This window comes from Pongo pygmaeus, chromosome 16 (genome assembly GCF_028885625.2).
Source record: "Pongo pygmaeus isolate AG05252 chromosome 16, NHGRI_mPonPyg2-v2.0_pri, whole genome shotgun sequence".
NCBI classification, from domain to species: domain Eukaryota; kingdom Metazoa; phylum Chordata; class Mammalia; order Primates; family Hominidae; genus Pongo; species Pongo pygmaeus.
Genome location: NC_072389.2, coordinates 19,745,074 through 19,762,309, shown reverse-complemented (window position 1 = coordinate 19,762,309; position 17,236 = coordinate 19,745,074). Strand labels below are relative to the sequence as shown.

Here is a 17,236-nt window from a genome sequence, read left to right as displayed (position 1 = left end):
TACCCTCCTGCGGGGACCCTCCTGCTGTGCAGGCTTATGCAGCCAGGCTCCAGGCTGCTTCATCCATACCGCAGGTGCTTTGGTGTGGGAGGAAAAATGCATCCTGACCGGGCACTGTGGCTCACCCCTGTAATCCTAGCACTTTGGGAGGCCGAGGCGGGCGGATCATGAGGTCAGGAGATAAAGACCATCCTGGCTAACATGGTGAAACATCATCTCTACTAAAAATACAAAATACTAGAAGGCATGGTGGTGGGCGCCAGTAGTCCCAGCTACTCCGGAGGCAGGAGAATGGCGTGAACCCGGGAGGCGGAGCTTGCAGTGAGCCGAGATCGCATCACTGCAGCCTGGGCTACAAAGCAAGACTGTCAAAAAAAGGAAAAAAAGAAAGAGAGAGAGAGAGAGACAAAGACAGAGACAGAGAGACAGACAGAGAGAAAGAGAGAAAAATGGATTCTAAGCCTGGGACACCGACCTGCTCTTGCCAACAAATCAGAGGGGAAGCCAATTACAAGTGCAAAAAAAAAAGTTTTTATTTCAGTGGGATGAATGCCTAAGTGTGCAGTCACTGGAGTAAACTTCACTGGGACATGCTATGTAATCCTTTGTGTACATTGCTGAGTTCTACTGCTAATGTTGTTAAGAATTAGTGTATCCATGTTCAAGAGAATTACCGGACTATAGTTTACTTTTTTGTACTGTCTATTTTGATATCAGAGTAATGTTAGCTTCATAAAATGAATTGGGAAAGAGTCTCTATTTTCAGAAAAGATTGTGTGTATTGGTGTCAACTCTGTAAGCAGTACATTAAATTCTTTAGTAAAACCATTTTGTCCTGGAGATTTCTCCTTCAGGAGTCTTTAAAATTCGAAATTAAATGTCGTTACATTTTTAGGGCTATTAAATTATCTATTTTAGATTGGGTGAGTCTTGTGGTAGTTTGTTTTTCATGAAATTGGCCCATTTTCCCCAAGTTGTCAAATGTATGTGAGTGGAGTTGTTCATGACGTTCCTTTATTATCATTTTCATGTCTTCAAGGTCTGTAAGGATAGCCCATTTCATTCACGAAATTGGTAATTTATGACATCCCTTTTTTCTTATCATTATTAGTTAAGGTTTGTCAGTTTTATTGATATTTTCAAAGAACCAGCTTTATTTCTTTGCTTTGATTTGTTATTTTCTTTTGGCTGTTTCATTTATTTCTGCTCTTATCCTTATTATATTCTTTCTTATATTTGTTTTGGTTTTATTTTGCTACTATTTTCTACTTTCTTGATGTGATAGCTTGAATTTTTATTTGAGAAATTTCTACTTTTCTATTATATACATTTAGTGAAATACATTTTCCTCTCAGCACTGACGTTAACTGTGTTAAATCAAGTTTGATATGTTGTATTTTTATTTTTATTCAGTTTAATATATTTAATTGTTTCCCTTGAGACGTTCTCCTTAGAAGTGTGCTTGCCGTTTAGCACTATTCACAATAGCAAAGACATGGAATCAACCTAAATGCCCATCAGTAATAGACTGGATGAAGAAAATGCGGTACCTATACAACATGGAATACTATGCAGCCATAAAAACGAAGGAGATCATGTCCATTGCAGGGACATGGATGGAACAGGAAGCCATTATCCTCAGGAAACTAATGCAGAAACAGAAAGCCAAACATCTAATGTTCTCACTTATAAGTAGGAGCTGAACAATGAGAACATATGGACACAGGGAAGGAAACAACACACACTGGGGCCCGTGGATGGCGGAGGGAGAGGGAGAGCATCAGGAAAAATCTCTAATGCATGCTGGCCTTAAACCGAGGTGATGGGTTGATAGGTAGGGAAAACCACCATGGCACAAATTTACCTATGTAACAAACCTGCATATCCTTCACATCTACCCCAGAACTTAAAATAAATAAAAATGTAAAAAAAAAAAAAGAACTAAAAAAGTATGCTGTTTATTTTTCAAGTATTTAAGATTCTGCTGTTTTTTTTATTTTTAATTTCATGCCATTTTGGCTGGAGGATACATTCTACATGATTTCAGTTTTTTAAAAATTCTTAATGTTTGTTAAAATCCAGGATACAGTCCATTTTGGTTTATGTTCTGTGGGTTCCTAAACGTTCTGTATTCTGCTGCTAGGGGGTGGAGCCCCTTTTTTTTTTTTTTTTTTTTTGAGGCAGAGTCTTGCCCTTTTGTCCAGGCTGGAGTGCAATGGCGCATTCTCGGCTTACTGCAACCTTTGCCTCCCGGGTTCAAGTGATTCTCCTGCCTCAACGTCCCGAGTAGCTGGGATTACAAGCACGCACCACCACACCCGGCTAATTCTAGTATTTTTTTGTTTTTTTTGTGATGGAGTTTTCACTCTTGTTGCCCAGACTGGAGTGCAATGGCGCGATCTCAGCTCACCACAGCCTCTGTCTCCCAGGTTCAAGTGACTCTCCTGCCTCAGCCTCCCGAGTAGCTGGGATTACAGGCATGCACCACCATGCCGGGCCAATTTTGTATTTTTAGTAGAGATGGAGTTTCTCCATGTTGAGGCTGGTCTCGAACTCTTGACCCCAGGTGATCGGCCTGCCTCGGCCTCCCAAAGTGCTGGGATCACAGGTGTGAGCCACCGGGCCCGGCCTTAATTCTAGTATTTTTAGTAGAGACGGGGTTTTGCCATGTTGGCCAGTCTGGTCTCGAACTCCCGACCTCAGGCGATCCACCCACCTTGGCCTCACAGAGTGCTGGGATTACAGGCGTGAGCCACTGCACCGGGCTGTTTTTGTTTTTGTTTTTTTCTATTTTCATTACTAAGACTAAATAATAGTTATGTGACTGAATACAGTTGATCATTTTACCAACTCTTTTCAGCAAATTTATTTTTTGTCATTTTAATTAAGTATAAATTTAAGATGTGAATAAATATAGATACTATAGCACATATATTTCCCAAAACATAATATATTATGTGTGTGTGTGTGCATGTGCGTGTGTGTGTGTGCGCGCGCACGCGCATTTGGGAAATAAAAGAGTATTATATTTTACTCAAACAACATCAAACATGCGGTCAGGTAAGTTTGATGAAGAAGGTAATATTTCAGCCTAAGAATGAAAATTCTGTAAGACAATATGTTACTTTATAGTATCAGTTATGTGACCCTTCCACACTGATATTTTGGGTGCAATTGCACCCTCTTTGCCATATACTCTTGGGAGAATAGAAGATTCTTCACACTTTTCCATTCATCGTAACTTCTCCTGTAGGACAGCCCACAAATACATTTCCTGGAATATATTGAGGAAAGAAAAACAAACAAATATGAGAAAATAAGAAAGATAAGTGTCTGGGAGGGTGAGAAATCAAATTTAGTGGGGTTTAAACTACATCCCATACAAGTACCCCAAAGTTGTGCTTTTGGAGAAATTCACCTTGGATAGAGACATGGTCAAGTGATATATTCCCTTTACCTTTTTTAAAAAACCATACATAGCTGTATCCTTGGAAGAGAGGCAAGGAGTGCTGTAGAGTGACTGTCTTTGATTTCTGCTGTGGTTCAGAGGAAGTGTAACTTTCTTAAAAGATACCTTGACTTGTGTCACATTTAGCTATTCGTTCCTTTTTATTTAGGAAAAAAGTCTGAACCTGCTGTGGCTCCAGCTCTTATTACTTTTTCTTGGGCTTCTTGGATCTCATAAATGATAACTCTACTTTTATTGTTGCCTTCTCCAAAGGAAACTGAATACCAGCATCACCTTCATTTACCCTAAAGCATGATTTTCTGCCTAAGAAAACCCCTATAGTTGACATTTATATTTACTTTATACCTCTCTTAATCTTTTGAGGAATGCCTCTCTACCTATTCTGCATGGTAAAGTTCTGATTACTTACAACTATGAAACAGATATTTCCTTCTTTTTGTATGTTTTATATATTGAATTACTTTATTATTGCCAAGCACAATCTGCTTTGCTAAATTATTCATAAGCTTGCCTCTTCCATTAGACTTTGGAATTCCTGAGATAAAAATTACGTTTTATTCTGAAAGTGTGCTTAAATCAATGGAAAGATGGTTTGTCCAAACAGGATATAGAGGAATAGAGTTATTCTGTACACAGCCACCTTTAGTTGCAAGAGCGGCTAGAAATAGGAGTTATGCTACCTTTTTAAAGACATGACCTCAGCCGGGCGCGGTGGCTAGTGCCTGTAATCCCAGCAATTTGGGAGGCTGAGGCAGTCGGATCACGAGGTCAGGAGATCGAGACCATCCTGGCTAACACACGGTGAAACCCAACTCTACTAAAAATAAAAATAAAATAAAATAAAATAAAATAAAATAAAATAAAATAGCTGGGCGTGGTGGTGAGCGTCTGTAGTCACAGCTACTGGGGAGGCTGAGGGGGAGAATGGCTTGAACTCAGTAGGCGGAGCTTGCAGTGAGCCGAGATCTCACCACTGCACTCCAGCCTGGGTGACAGAGCAAGACTCTGTCTCAAAAATAAATAAATAAATAAACAAACAAAATAAAGGTAGGCTATACTAAGTTAAAGATGCTGGCTATAACCCTAGAACCAACACAAAATAAAATAAGGTAAAATACAGATATAGTAAATAAGCCACTAGTGAAGATAAAATAGATACAATGAAATTAGAAAAAAATTAAAATCCTTTAAAAAGCCCCATTTGCCTCTATTTTCCTAATTACCCAAAGGAGGCGAAGTGTGAAAAAGGATAGATCATGTTCCTCTAAGGTCCCATGTCAGCTATCTGTGGAATGCAGGCGGTGAAGGAGAGTGGGAATGGGTGGGTGCCCAGCGTTGCTAAAGCTGTGGGGTGTCTTCTCGTTTTTAAAGAAATCCAGAAGTGCAGATCTATTCATTCATTCATTCACTGAGGTAAAATCTTGTTTCTAAGGTGTTCAGTTTGATGACTAATATATGTATACTTTACCATCAAAATCAAACTCACTCACATTCCCATCACCTCGCAGAAATGCCCTCTTTCATGTGTGTGGTGAGAATAAGATCTACCTTCTTAGCAAATGTCAAGTATACATCGCAGTGTTGTTAGCGATACTCACAATGTTGAACAGTAGATCTCCAGAACTTATTCAACTTGCATAACTGAAATTTTATACCCTTTGACCAACATCTACCCATCTCACCTTCTCCCGGCCCCTGGCAACCACTCTATATCCAGCAATCCCATTTCTTTGGGGACACAGCCAAAGGAAATAAAATCAACATCTGGAAAAGATATCTGCACTGTTATGTCCATTTGGGCATTTTTAAAATAGCCAAGTAATAGAAACAACATAAATGTCTGTCAATGGATAAATGGATAAAGAAATGAATACACACACACACACACACACACACACACAGTGGGATATTATCTAGCATTAATGAATGAATAAAAAAATCCTGCCATTTTTGACAGCATGGACGGACTTGGAGAACATGCTTGGTGAAATAAGCCAAGCACAGAAAGACGAATAGCACATGGTCTCACTTATAGGACGACACTGCACTCATGTTTCAGCCACCTCTGCCACACTCACCCATGCAAACACACCCACCCGTCTCAGTTCCTGCCCCTGACTGGGGGACAGGGTGGGCGCTCTCTGGCACATGTTCCACTCATGCTTCCCTACCTCCAGCTATTTTTGGCTCTGACACTGAAAATGAAATTCTTACCAAGACTGGTCCAACTCTGAGGTTGTGTGGGACTAGGGTGTCCTCTACTGTCTTCTATAATGATCACAACTTTGTTTAATTTCATTCAATAAAGAGAAAATGCTAATGAAATAAATGGGAATTCAACAGATAGCCCATTATTTCTCAGCACAAATACAGAATTCAGTAGTAAAACAAAAATCATTGAAATGGTAATAAGTACTCTTCTAGCAATGTGAGTTTCTGTAAGCTTCTGATAGGTCTTATAATTCCACTATCCCTTTGGGGCGGTCCATCTAGCGTGAGGCTATGTTATGTTACATAAACACTAGGAGGAGAGAGTAGGATACTATTTCATCACAGGGAGGAGAAAAGAATTTAAGCAACATGCTTAAATACAATGTTAAAGTGTGACTCTAACTTAAGATACTTTTCATATGTTCAATAATATGTGTTGTGTTGACATAAAACTGATAGAAAGTGTGCCAAAAAACATAGAAGTTTTAAACATAATCCACCAAAAGAACATATTCACAGTCGACATTTCTTTCATTATTAAGAATCAACGTCCATAACCCTCGCTAAGACAAAAGTCATCCCGTTTGTCTACATTTTTTTTCTTTGCAAACACACACTGAATGACTTTGTGTGACATGCTGTGAAGTTTTACCAATTCTTCAAGCTCTTTGATTTGCATTATGCTGTTTAATCCTGAGAGAAGAGCAGCTGTCGCTGGTAATTGTAAGTCTAGAATTCCACCACCTAATACGTGAAAATTATAGTAGACTGATCATAAAACCATGTTGTTAACTTTTTAAAATTTAATGACTACCAAGGAATTTCATCTTAGTGATACATCTTTTGAGAAATTAGAAAATGAAGAAATGCACGTGTTCAATGACCCATTTTAGAATTTAAAAAGTCTTTCAAATGAGCATCTTATTCATATATTGTGAAGAACCACTGGAAACAGTTATTTAATAATGTGGCTAAGCACGTATTCAGAGCAATGCTTCCTGTATATTTGCACATTTGTATACTTATGTCCTGCTCCTGGAATAGATTTACCAGTTTCCTTTTTAGAAAATTTCAGAATTTCTGGAATGTGCTGAAGTACTAGTGGGTAACTTAGATTTGGAATACAGTGTATTAGGTGTAACTGGAAAACTGAGAGGCTTCCTACACTGGAAGGTCAAAGATCTTTCCTGGAGGGGAGTTAAGAATTTGCCTTTACTTACCATTATTCTGTTAAAAGAGAATATAAACAATGCAGTTTCACAAAAGGAAGGGGACAGTGGTGTAAATAAACCTCCCCGTCATGTTCTCCTGCCTTTCCTTTAAGTCTTGAACGCTTTCCACTGGGTGTTACAGTCGAGAGGCCCCCACCTCCTGACGAAGCAAGACCCCGAAACCCCGAGACGATGGGCTGTGCTGCTTTGGCCCCATCTTGCTTGTGTTGTTTGAAGGGGCCCTGCTGCCACCCAGTTGTCATTAACGCCACCCTCACCTCCCAGGAACTGCATCATTCGGACGGACAAGACACCTATGTAATGACCAAAGTAAGACCCCATGTGCGTGGCTAATGAGGCAGTGCCCAACGTGGCTTGGAAGCCCTGCTAGGGAAATCCCGCCCCGCCACCCCAGATGCGCCACCCCAGACCTGCTCTCGGACCTGCGGCCCCGGGCCCCTGGCCCTTTCCCGTTGCCACCGAGGCTTCTTGCTAGGAAATGGAACTTCAGAAAAGCCCCAAATATATACTGCATTAAGTAAGGGTTTCATTCTAATGGGGTCCCATGTGACCCTGGCTTTCCGTCCGGCAGCAATGTACTCCTGTCTATGAATGAGATGAAAAGGGTGCCCACAACAAGCCAATTTCTTTCAGGAGCGACTAAGACATGCGCATGTCCAGGGGTGCCTCAGGGCACCCGGGAGGGACTCAGGCCGGGGCAGGGAGGCGGGGCCGGCCCTAGGGGAGCAAAGCTCTTGAAACTGGCTTCTGTTGCCGGGCTCCTGACCCTGCCCTCCCATCCCTGCACTACAAGAGGACAGCGGCGACTACAGGAGGCGCCGAAGACGCTGCTGAAGGCCCTAAAGAAACTTCAGCAGAACCGGAACTCCCCTTGCAGGTCCAGCCGCGGGCCCTGCGCCCTCCCGCTCAGCCGAGCGGGGCCGAGGGCGCGTTTGCTGGGTGTCTGGTGGCCTCTACCCAAGCGCCTCTTCAGAGGGCTGTTCCTGCGGCCCAGAGACTGCTTGAGGCGCCCGGGGCGTGGAAAGCAGGCGCCGGTGCGCCGGGGGCTCTGCGGGGGACGGCGCGGAGCTGACTGCAGGGCCGCTGCGATAGCGCGGGGCGCAGGAGCTGCTCCACCCGGGAGCGCCGGGAAGATTGGCGCTGGCAACCTGGGGAGGTAACCCGGCACCGGCCTCCAGCGCCTGCCAGCCGGGCGAGAGCAGGCGGAGGAGGAGGATGCACCGTCACCTATGGCTCGCCTCCACCGGCCGGCGCGCAAGGTGAGCTCTGGGTGCGCCCGGCGGGACAGTGAGGTAAAAGGGCGCGAGCGCGGGAGAGGACTCGTGGCCCCGGCTCAGCCTGCACCCCTCTCCTCTGGGATCCCGAATCGCGGGCTGCGTGGAGGGCGAGGAGACGTGCAGAGCAGGCGGGGCGCCGCCACCAGTCCGGAGCGCAAACATTCCCTGGCGACTGCAGGGCTGAATCTGGGCGCAGGAGAGCGCGGGGTCCCGGCTGCTCAGCCCTGCCCGGCGGGGTACCTGGGCGCAGCGCGCATGGGTCAGCTGGTAGGAATTGCGGGATGGGGGACACCCAACGCCACCTTCGGGAACCGGAGGAGCGAGATGGACCACCTGGAAGGCCTGGGTCAGCCTTTGGGCTCTGAGGCACGCGGGGTCCCGGCGCTGGTCGCAGGGTGGACTTGGATCCCGCGAGGGTGTAGCGCTAGTCGCGGGGGCTGCTTGAGGCCGGGGGACTTCGAGCTGCCGCTGTACCACTCGCTCCCAGCCGAGAAGGAAGGCGCCGGCCGGCGTTGCGCTCTGCTGGGACTCAGGGCAGGAGCGGGGGAGGTCTACGAAAGCCGGGAGCGAGCCGGGGAGGGCCCGCGAACTGGAGAGCCTCGGCGCGCCGCTGCGGACGCGGCGGATGGCCGACCACGGGTGCCAGGGGAGGCCCAGGCTGCGGCTCCGCAGGGCAGCCCCCGCGCCCACCTGCCCTTGCGCGCCGGCCCTGGCGAGCCTCTGTGGGGGTCAGGGGACCGTAGCCTCTCCTGGGGTTCCTGACTAGCGAATGAGGGGCGGCGGGAGGCGCCGCTCCGGTTTCCCGCATGCAGCGCCGCGCGCTCGCCGCCTGGTTTTGCCCGGGTCAGGCAGACCAGCCTCAGGACGCGCCCAGGCGACCACCGCATGGCAACCTGCCCTTCTTGGCAGGAGTCGCAGAGGGCCTTCGCTTCTGAGGTGGAAGTACCTGTTGTGTCTCCCAATTCCGGAGTTTGCGGGGGATTGGGCTGGCGGGGGGCTCATTGGGAAAATGCTTTTCAAAGCATTCTGTTTGGCAGCCGTGAGCACCTATTTGCGTTATGCGCATATTGAGAAATGTGTGCTTCTACTAAGGTTAGTCGCTGAGCCCAGGGACAGTGTCGGCCTGGATTTCAAATGCATTAATTAGGGTCCAGCACCCAGCCTAGAGACTTCCACAAATGCAGTATTTATTTAGTCACGGGGACCGAATGCCGAGAAAGTAGCCACACTCTGTTACAGGCAGCTGTTATACCCTTGTGATCCCGCAGAAAACCTGTTTCTTAAATGTGCTTCCCCCCTCTTTCTTTCTATGTACTTTCAGTGCCTTTCCGAACGAGGAGTAGCTTGCTGACTTTGAACACGTGGTAGATATTTCAGAAAGATAAAATTGTTAGGCTTGTGGATTTGACAGATACAAAATACAGTTGCTCAGATAACTAAAGCGTTTATTTTAATAATTGGACTAATGTTTCATTTGATAACATACTAAAAAATAAAACAGAGGTTGGGCGCAATGCTCACGCCTGTAATCCCAGCACTTTGGGAGGCCAAGGCCGCGGATTACGAGATCAAGAGATCGAGACCATCCTGGCCAACATGTTGAAACCCCATCTCTACTAAAAATGCCAAAATTAGCTGGACGTGATGGCGTGCGCCTGTAGACCCAGCTACTTGGGAGGCTGAGGCAGAATTGCTTGAACCCGGGAGGCGGAGGCTGCAGTGAGCTGAGATTGCACCATTGCACTCCAGCCTGGCAACAGAACGAGACTCCATCTCAAAAATAAAATAAAATAAAATAAAGCAGAGTATTTGAGACATGGAAAACAATAAATTACGATGACTCTGCACGCTGAGTAGAAGTAAAAATAAGCCAACTTGTTAATCTTTTTATGTTTCAACTTACTGCCCGGTGAGCGTGGTGGAAAATTCCTTGCGTGCAGCTGTGCCAGGGAAGGACAGCCGGCTTCCTTTCTCTAGGTTACAGCAGGGAAGGACAGCCAGCTTCCTTTCTCTAGGTTACAGCAGGGAAGGACAGCCAGCTTCCTTTCTCTAGGTTACAGCAGGGAAGGACAGCCAGCTTCCTTTCTCTAGGTTACAGCAGGGAAGGACAGCCAGCTTCCTTTCTCTAGGTTACAGCAGGGAAGGACAGCCGGCTCCTTTTTCTAGGTTACAGCAGGGAAGGACAGCCGGCTCCTTTCTCCAGGTCACAGGATCCGCTCTGCTTGGATTTGATAGGGTGGTTAGTGCAGCCCATAGTCCAATTGCTGCAGCAAAAGTTGCTTGAGTCTTTGATAGGAGAGGGCACTTGAAGGCAAGAAATGAGAAACAGATTTTGATCTTTATGTAGGAGCTCATTGTTCCTGACTCTCTCCTGGGATAAAGGACAGGGAAGAGTGGACTTTTTTGCACTTCTAGGTCCTTCTCCCTGTAGCTGTAGTCGTAGCAAGTAAAGGGGTTGTACTGATGCTTTTTAAGGCATATTATCAACATACAGCCATGACTTGTCCAGAGAATCTCACCTGACAAAAAACTCAGAGAAGAAAGAGAAAGAGGATGAAATGGCTGGTTTTCAGGTAAATGTGTCCCAGTTCAAGGACTGTGACATGGATAGACTGCATAGTGGTGAAGTCAGGGCTTTTAGGGTATCCATCACCAGAATAACATACACGTCTCTGAATTTTGACATTAGCCATCCTAACAAGTGTGAAATGATATGTCTTCATTGTTTCTATTTGTATTTGCCTAATGATTGAAGACGTTGAGCAGCTTTTCAAATACTCTTAGTTTACATCTTCACTACAAAAAATATTTCTTTACCTGTCTTTTAATCATGTTATCATTATTGTCATTATTATTGTTGTTTTGGTTTTGTATTTGTTGGATATTAACCACTTAACAGTGGTTTGCAAATATTTTCTCCCAACCTGTAAGTTTTCTTATTGTTTTCTGTTTAGAAGTTTTTTAGTTTGATGTAATCCAACTTTTTTATATTTGCCTTTGTGGCGCACTGTTTGTGTCAGATCCAAAAAAATACTGTCAAGACCAATATAAAGGAGGTTGACCACATCTCGTTTTCTTTTAGGATTTTTAAGAATTCATGTGTTTTATTTGTCCTTATTTTGAGTTAATTTTGGGATATGATGTAAGAAAAATCATCTAATTTTATTCTTTACTTGTGGATATCCAATTTTCTCAGCTCCAGATGATAAAGAGATTTCACTTACTGCATTGTGCATTTTCAGTATCCTTGTTCAAGATTAATTGATTTTATAGGCATAGGTTTTGTTTTGTTTTTTTCTGGGCTCTCTACTGTGTTCTGTGGGTTTTCGTGTCCATTTTTATGCACATGCTGTCTTGTTTTTATTACTATAGTATTGAATATAATTTAAAATCAGAAACTATAGGGGCGGGCATGGTGGCTCAAACACCTGTAATCCCAGTACTTTGGGAGGCCGAGGCACGTGGATCATGAGGTCAGGAGTTCGAGACCAGCCTGACCAACATGGTGAAATCCCATCTCTACTAAAAATATAAAAATTAGCTGGGCGTGGTAGCGCACGCCTGTAATCCCAGCTACTTAGGAAATTGATGTAGGAGAATCACTTGAACCTAGGAGGCAGAGGTTGCAGTGAGCCGAGATCGTACCATTGCACCCCAGCCTGGGTGACAGAGCAAGACTCCATCTCAAAAAAAAAAAAAAAAAAAATCAGAAACTATAATGTCCTTAGCTTTCTTCTTCCTCAAGATTGCTTTAGCTATTCAAAGTCTGTTGTAATTTCACATAAATTTTAAGCTTGTATTTTCTGTTACTGTGAAACAAGTTATTGAAATTTTTATAGGGAGTTTATTGAATCTATAGACAATTTTGGATAATGTAGAATTTTAACAATATTTACTCCTCCAATCTATGATAGCTTTATATTTTTTGTCTTCTCCAATTTCCTTTATCAATATTTTATTTTTCAGCATAAAGATCTTTCGCCTCAGTTGTTAAATTTGTTCCTAAGAAATTTATTATTTTTATTTTAAATGAAATCATTTTCTTCCTTTTAATTGGATAGTTTGCTGTTAGGGTATAAAAACACAATTGAGATTTGTATGCTATTTTTATATTCTGAAAATTCATTGAGTGCATTTATTAGTTTAAATAGGTTTTTGGTGTACTATTTTTGGTTTTTGTATATAAGATCATGTCACCTACAAAAAGTGACATTATTTTTTCAATTTAGATGGCTTTAAAATATTTTTTTCCCAAATTGTTCTACTTAGGACTACCAGTAGTATGTTAAAATAGAAGCATTAAAATTGGCAGAAGGTAGCTTCATTGTGAATCCTCTCTTATTTTGAGCAGACTCAACTGCTTTCAGAACTTTGATCTGTAGGGCAGATGCCAGGGCCAGGGTTCTGAAGTTGGTTTTGCATATGGTGGCCCTGACAGTAGTTGTGTGTGGATGAAGTGTGGCTTCTGCTGAGTACCTGAGAGGGTTTTCTCTCCCTGTGTGGGTCCCCTGCTGGGCAGGACTCTCTGTAAACTATGGTGAAGAGGGCTGAAACTGAGTCACAGACTTGCTTCAGAGGCTACAGTAAGGGCCAAAGGCTAAGTTCTGTAGGTCTGCCTCCATGGCCATGAATGAGTGCCTCTCCCCAGTTCTCTGTGTGGGAAGGACTAATTCCAGACCATAATGGGGAGGCATTGGAGATGGTTACAGAGTCACTTCAGGATTCTCAGTGTGACTGAGTAGGGTGGGTCAATTCCTAGTCTGTAGACAAGATCAGGGGTTCTCAGGTTTGCCCCCTTAATGAGGGCCTGCCTTCCCAAAACAGCCCTCCTCGGTCTTTGTTTTTCACAGGGTGTCATAATGCCCTCTCTAATCCCAAAGCTCCCATAAAGGCACTTTTGTCCATGGATGGCTGCAAAAGTATTGTAACTGTGGGAAGATAAACAAGAGTGATCCGCTTATTCTAACATCCTTGCTGATGTCACTCTCCTTATATAGTTTCATTTTGTATTTTGCTCTATTACAAATTTGTCTGTCATTTTAGACTCAAACACTCAGAACAATATGCTATAATTTCCACAACATGTAAGAAGTAAATCAAACAGTAGGCACTCTGTAGTTATTAAAATGTTCATTTGTACGTTACAGTTAACTGAAGTCATATAGGAATCATTAACATCTTTTTCTCAACCTATACCTAAATGATAAACTACAAAAAATTATTTCAAAATCTGTACATTGTATATAACTCATATTTTACGACATACATGGTTTTACTTTATTTCAAAATCTAATGCTTTGCTTCTAAAGAGTGAATTGCAGCCTTTTTATTTTCTGTAAGAATAGCATCAATATATTAATAGTAAAAAGTTATCTTTACTCTTTAAATATTTATTCATTAAAACAATTTACTAGAGCATTTTCTTAATGTCTGTAGTGCATTTTCTGTACAATTTTACTGCCATACAGTAGACATCAATGATTCCAAGTATGTGCGCTCCAAGTAGGTGCACAATCACAGGTGAACTCTGTAGTTACCTAAAAAAAGATGTTATAATGGTATATCAATGTTGCATACAGAATTTTATAGGTAAATGTTTATCTTATGTTCTGTCTTGCAATTCCTAATTACTGTGTTTTTATTAAGGATACATTTATATTGTTTCTGTTTTACCTACGTATTATAATTTTGAATGACAATTTGCAACTCTGTATACATACTTTAAATCAAGGTGGGGTTTAATTCAAAGATGAATTAACCAGCTGTCTTATCATTGTTAAATTATACATATCTATGTGCATGGTTGCCTGTATAACACCAACTTTGTTCATGGTTCATCTTGTGTATTTCTCCTCTTGGCTGATTTTTTTTTTATTTTTTATTTTTTTATTTTTATTTATTTATTTATTTTATTTTTATTTTATTTTATTATTATTATTATACTTTAGGTTTTATGGTACATGAGCACAATGTGCAGGTAAGTTACATATGTATACATGTGCCATGCTGGTGCGCTGCACCCACTAATTCGTCATCTAGCATTAGGTATATCTCCCAGTGCTATCCCTTCCTCCTCCCCCCACCCCACAACAGTCCCCGAAGTGTGATGTTCCCCTTCCTGTGTCCATGTGTTCTCATTGTTCAGTTCCCACCTATGAGTGAGAATATGCGGTGTTTGGTTTTTTGTTCTTGTGATAGTTTACTGAGAATGATGATTTCCAATTTCATCCATGTCCCTACAAAGGACATGAACTCATCATTTTTTATGGCTGCATAGTATTCCATGGTGTATATGTGCCACATTTTCTTAATCCAGTCTATCATTGTTGGACATTTGGGTTGGTTCCAAGTTTTTGCTATTGTGAATAATGCGGCAATAAACATACGTGTGCATGTGTCTTTATAGCAGCATGATTTATAGTCCTTTGGGTATATACCCAGTAATGGGATGGCTGGGTCGAATGGAATTTCTAGTTCTAGATCCCTGAGGAATCGCCACACTGACTTCCACAAGGGCTGAACTAGTTTACAGTCCCACGAACAGTGTAAAAGTGTTCCTATTTCTCCACATCCTCTCCAGCACCTGTTGTTTCCTGACTTTTTAATGATTGCCATTCTAACATTCCATGCTCATGGGTAGGAAGAATCAATATCGTGAAAATGGCCATCCTTCCCAAGGTAATTTACAGATTCAATGCCATCCCCATCAAGCTACCAATGACTTTCTTCACAGAATTGGAAAAAACTACTTTAAAGTTCATATGGAACCAAAAAAGAGCCCGCATCGCCAAGTCAATCCTAAGCCAAAAGAACAAAGCTGGAGGCATCACACTACCTGACTTCAAAGTATACTACAAGGCTACAGTAACCAAAACAGCATGGTACTGGTACCAAAACAGAGATATAGATCAATGGAACAGAACAGAGCCATCAGAAATAATGCCACATATCTACAAGTATCTGATCTTTGACAAACCTGACAAAAACAAGAAATGGGGAAAGGATTCCCTATTTAATAAATGGTGCTGGGAAAACTGGCTAGCCATATGTAGAAAGCTGAAACTGGATCCCTTCCTTACACCTTATACAAAAATCAATTCAAGATGGATTAAAGACTTAAATGTTAGATAAAACCATAAAAACCCTAGAAGAAAACCTAGGCATTACCATTCAGGACATAGGCATGGGCAAGGACTTCATGTCTAAAACACCAAAAGCAATGGTCACAAAAGCCAAAATTGACAAATGGGATCTAATTAAACTCAAGAGCTTCTGCACAGCAAAAGAAACTACCATCAGAGTGAACAGGCAACCTACAAAATGGGAGAAAATTTTCGCAATCTACTCATCTGACAAAGGGCTAATATCCAGAATCTACAATGAACTCCAACAAATTTACAAGAAGAAAACAAACAACCCCATCAAAAAGTGGGCGAAGGACATGAACAGACACTTCTCAAAAGAAGACATTTATGTAGCCAAAAAACACATGAAAAAATGCTCACCATCACTGGCCATCAGAGAAATGCAAATCAAAACCACAGTGAGATACCATTTTTTTTCTTTTTTATGTTTTGACGGAGTCTCGCTCTGTTGTCAGGCTGGAGTGCAGTGGTGTGATCTCGGCTCACTGCAACCTCTGCCTCCTGGGTTCAAATGATTCTCCTGCCTCAGCCTCCCAAGTAGCTGGGATTTCAAGCGTGCACCACCATGCCCAGCTAATTTTCGAATTTTTAGTAGAGATGGGGTTTCACCATGTTAGCCAGGCTTGTCTCAATCTCCTGACCTTGTGATCCACCAGCCTCGGCCTCCCAAAGTGCTGGGATTACAGGCATGAGCCACTGTGCCCCGTCTCTTGGCTGTTTTTTTTTTTTATACTTTAAGTTTTAGGGTACATGTGCACAGTGTGCAGGTTACATATGTATACATGTGCCATGCTGGTGTGCTGTTAATGGGTGCAGCACACCAGCATGGCACATGTATACATATGTAACTAACCTGCACATTGTGCACATGTACCCTAAAACTCTGATTTTTAATTTTTTTTAAATCTAGCCTAGGTGAGTAGTCAGGAAAATTATCTTAATTTCTACATCTATTTATTGACGAATTCATATTTTTGTGTGTGTGAGAAAAACACTGTGACGTAAAGGTAGTTCTTGAAAAGCTTCATAACTCTGTCTTAGGTTTTATTGTTTAGTTCCAAGTGTTTAAAAACATATTAAATTGACAATCTTAAATTTCGCGTCTGTGTGTCAGAATTTCACTCTGTCGCCCAAGCTGAAGTGCAGTGACACAATCTCTGTTCACTGCAAACTCTGCCTCCCAGGTTAAAGCGATCCTCCCACCTCAGCCTCCTGAGAAGCTGGGACCACAGGCATGCAACATCACATCTCACTAATTTTTTCATTTTCAGAAAAGATGGGGTTTTGCTATCCACCTAACTCGGACTCCCAAAGTGCTGGGATTACAGGCATGAGCCACTGTGCCCTGCCAATCTTAAATATTTTTAATGTATAGTTTAGTCATGTTAAATATAGTGACATTTTGTGCAACATATTTCTAGAATATTTTTATCTTCCAGACAAAAACTCGATACACATGAAACAACTACTCATTTTTCCTGTTACCTTGCACTTTCAAATATTATATATGTGTATATATGTATGTGTATATATATGTATTATATATGTATGTATATATATGTGTGTATATATAATTTTTTTTTTGAGACAGACTCTTACTCTGTCACCCTGGCTGGAGTGCAGTGGTGCAATCTCGGCTCACTGTAACCTCCACTTCCTGGGTTCAAGCGATTCTCCTGCCTCAGCCTCCTGAGTAGCTAGGATTACAGGTGTGTGCCACCCAGCTAATTTTTGAATTTTTAGTAGACAGGGTTTCACCATGTTGGCCAGGCTGGTCTTGAACTCCTGACCTCAGGTGATCAGCCTGCCTCAGCCTCCCAAAGTGCTGGGATTACAGGCATGAACCACCGCGCCCAGCCCCTGCCAAATATTGTATTATTTTTTGTTTTTAGATATCCCATA

General features: G+C 42.5%; 1 pseudogene; it reads right to left on the bottom strand.

Annotated features, from left to right (window-relative positions):
* Positions 1–13,303: 13,303 nt before the first annotated feature.
* LOC134738346 (neurofibromin-like) overlaps positions 13,304–17,236 on the bottom strand; it is a 57,631-nt pseudogene continuing 53,698 nt past the window's right edge.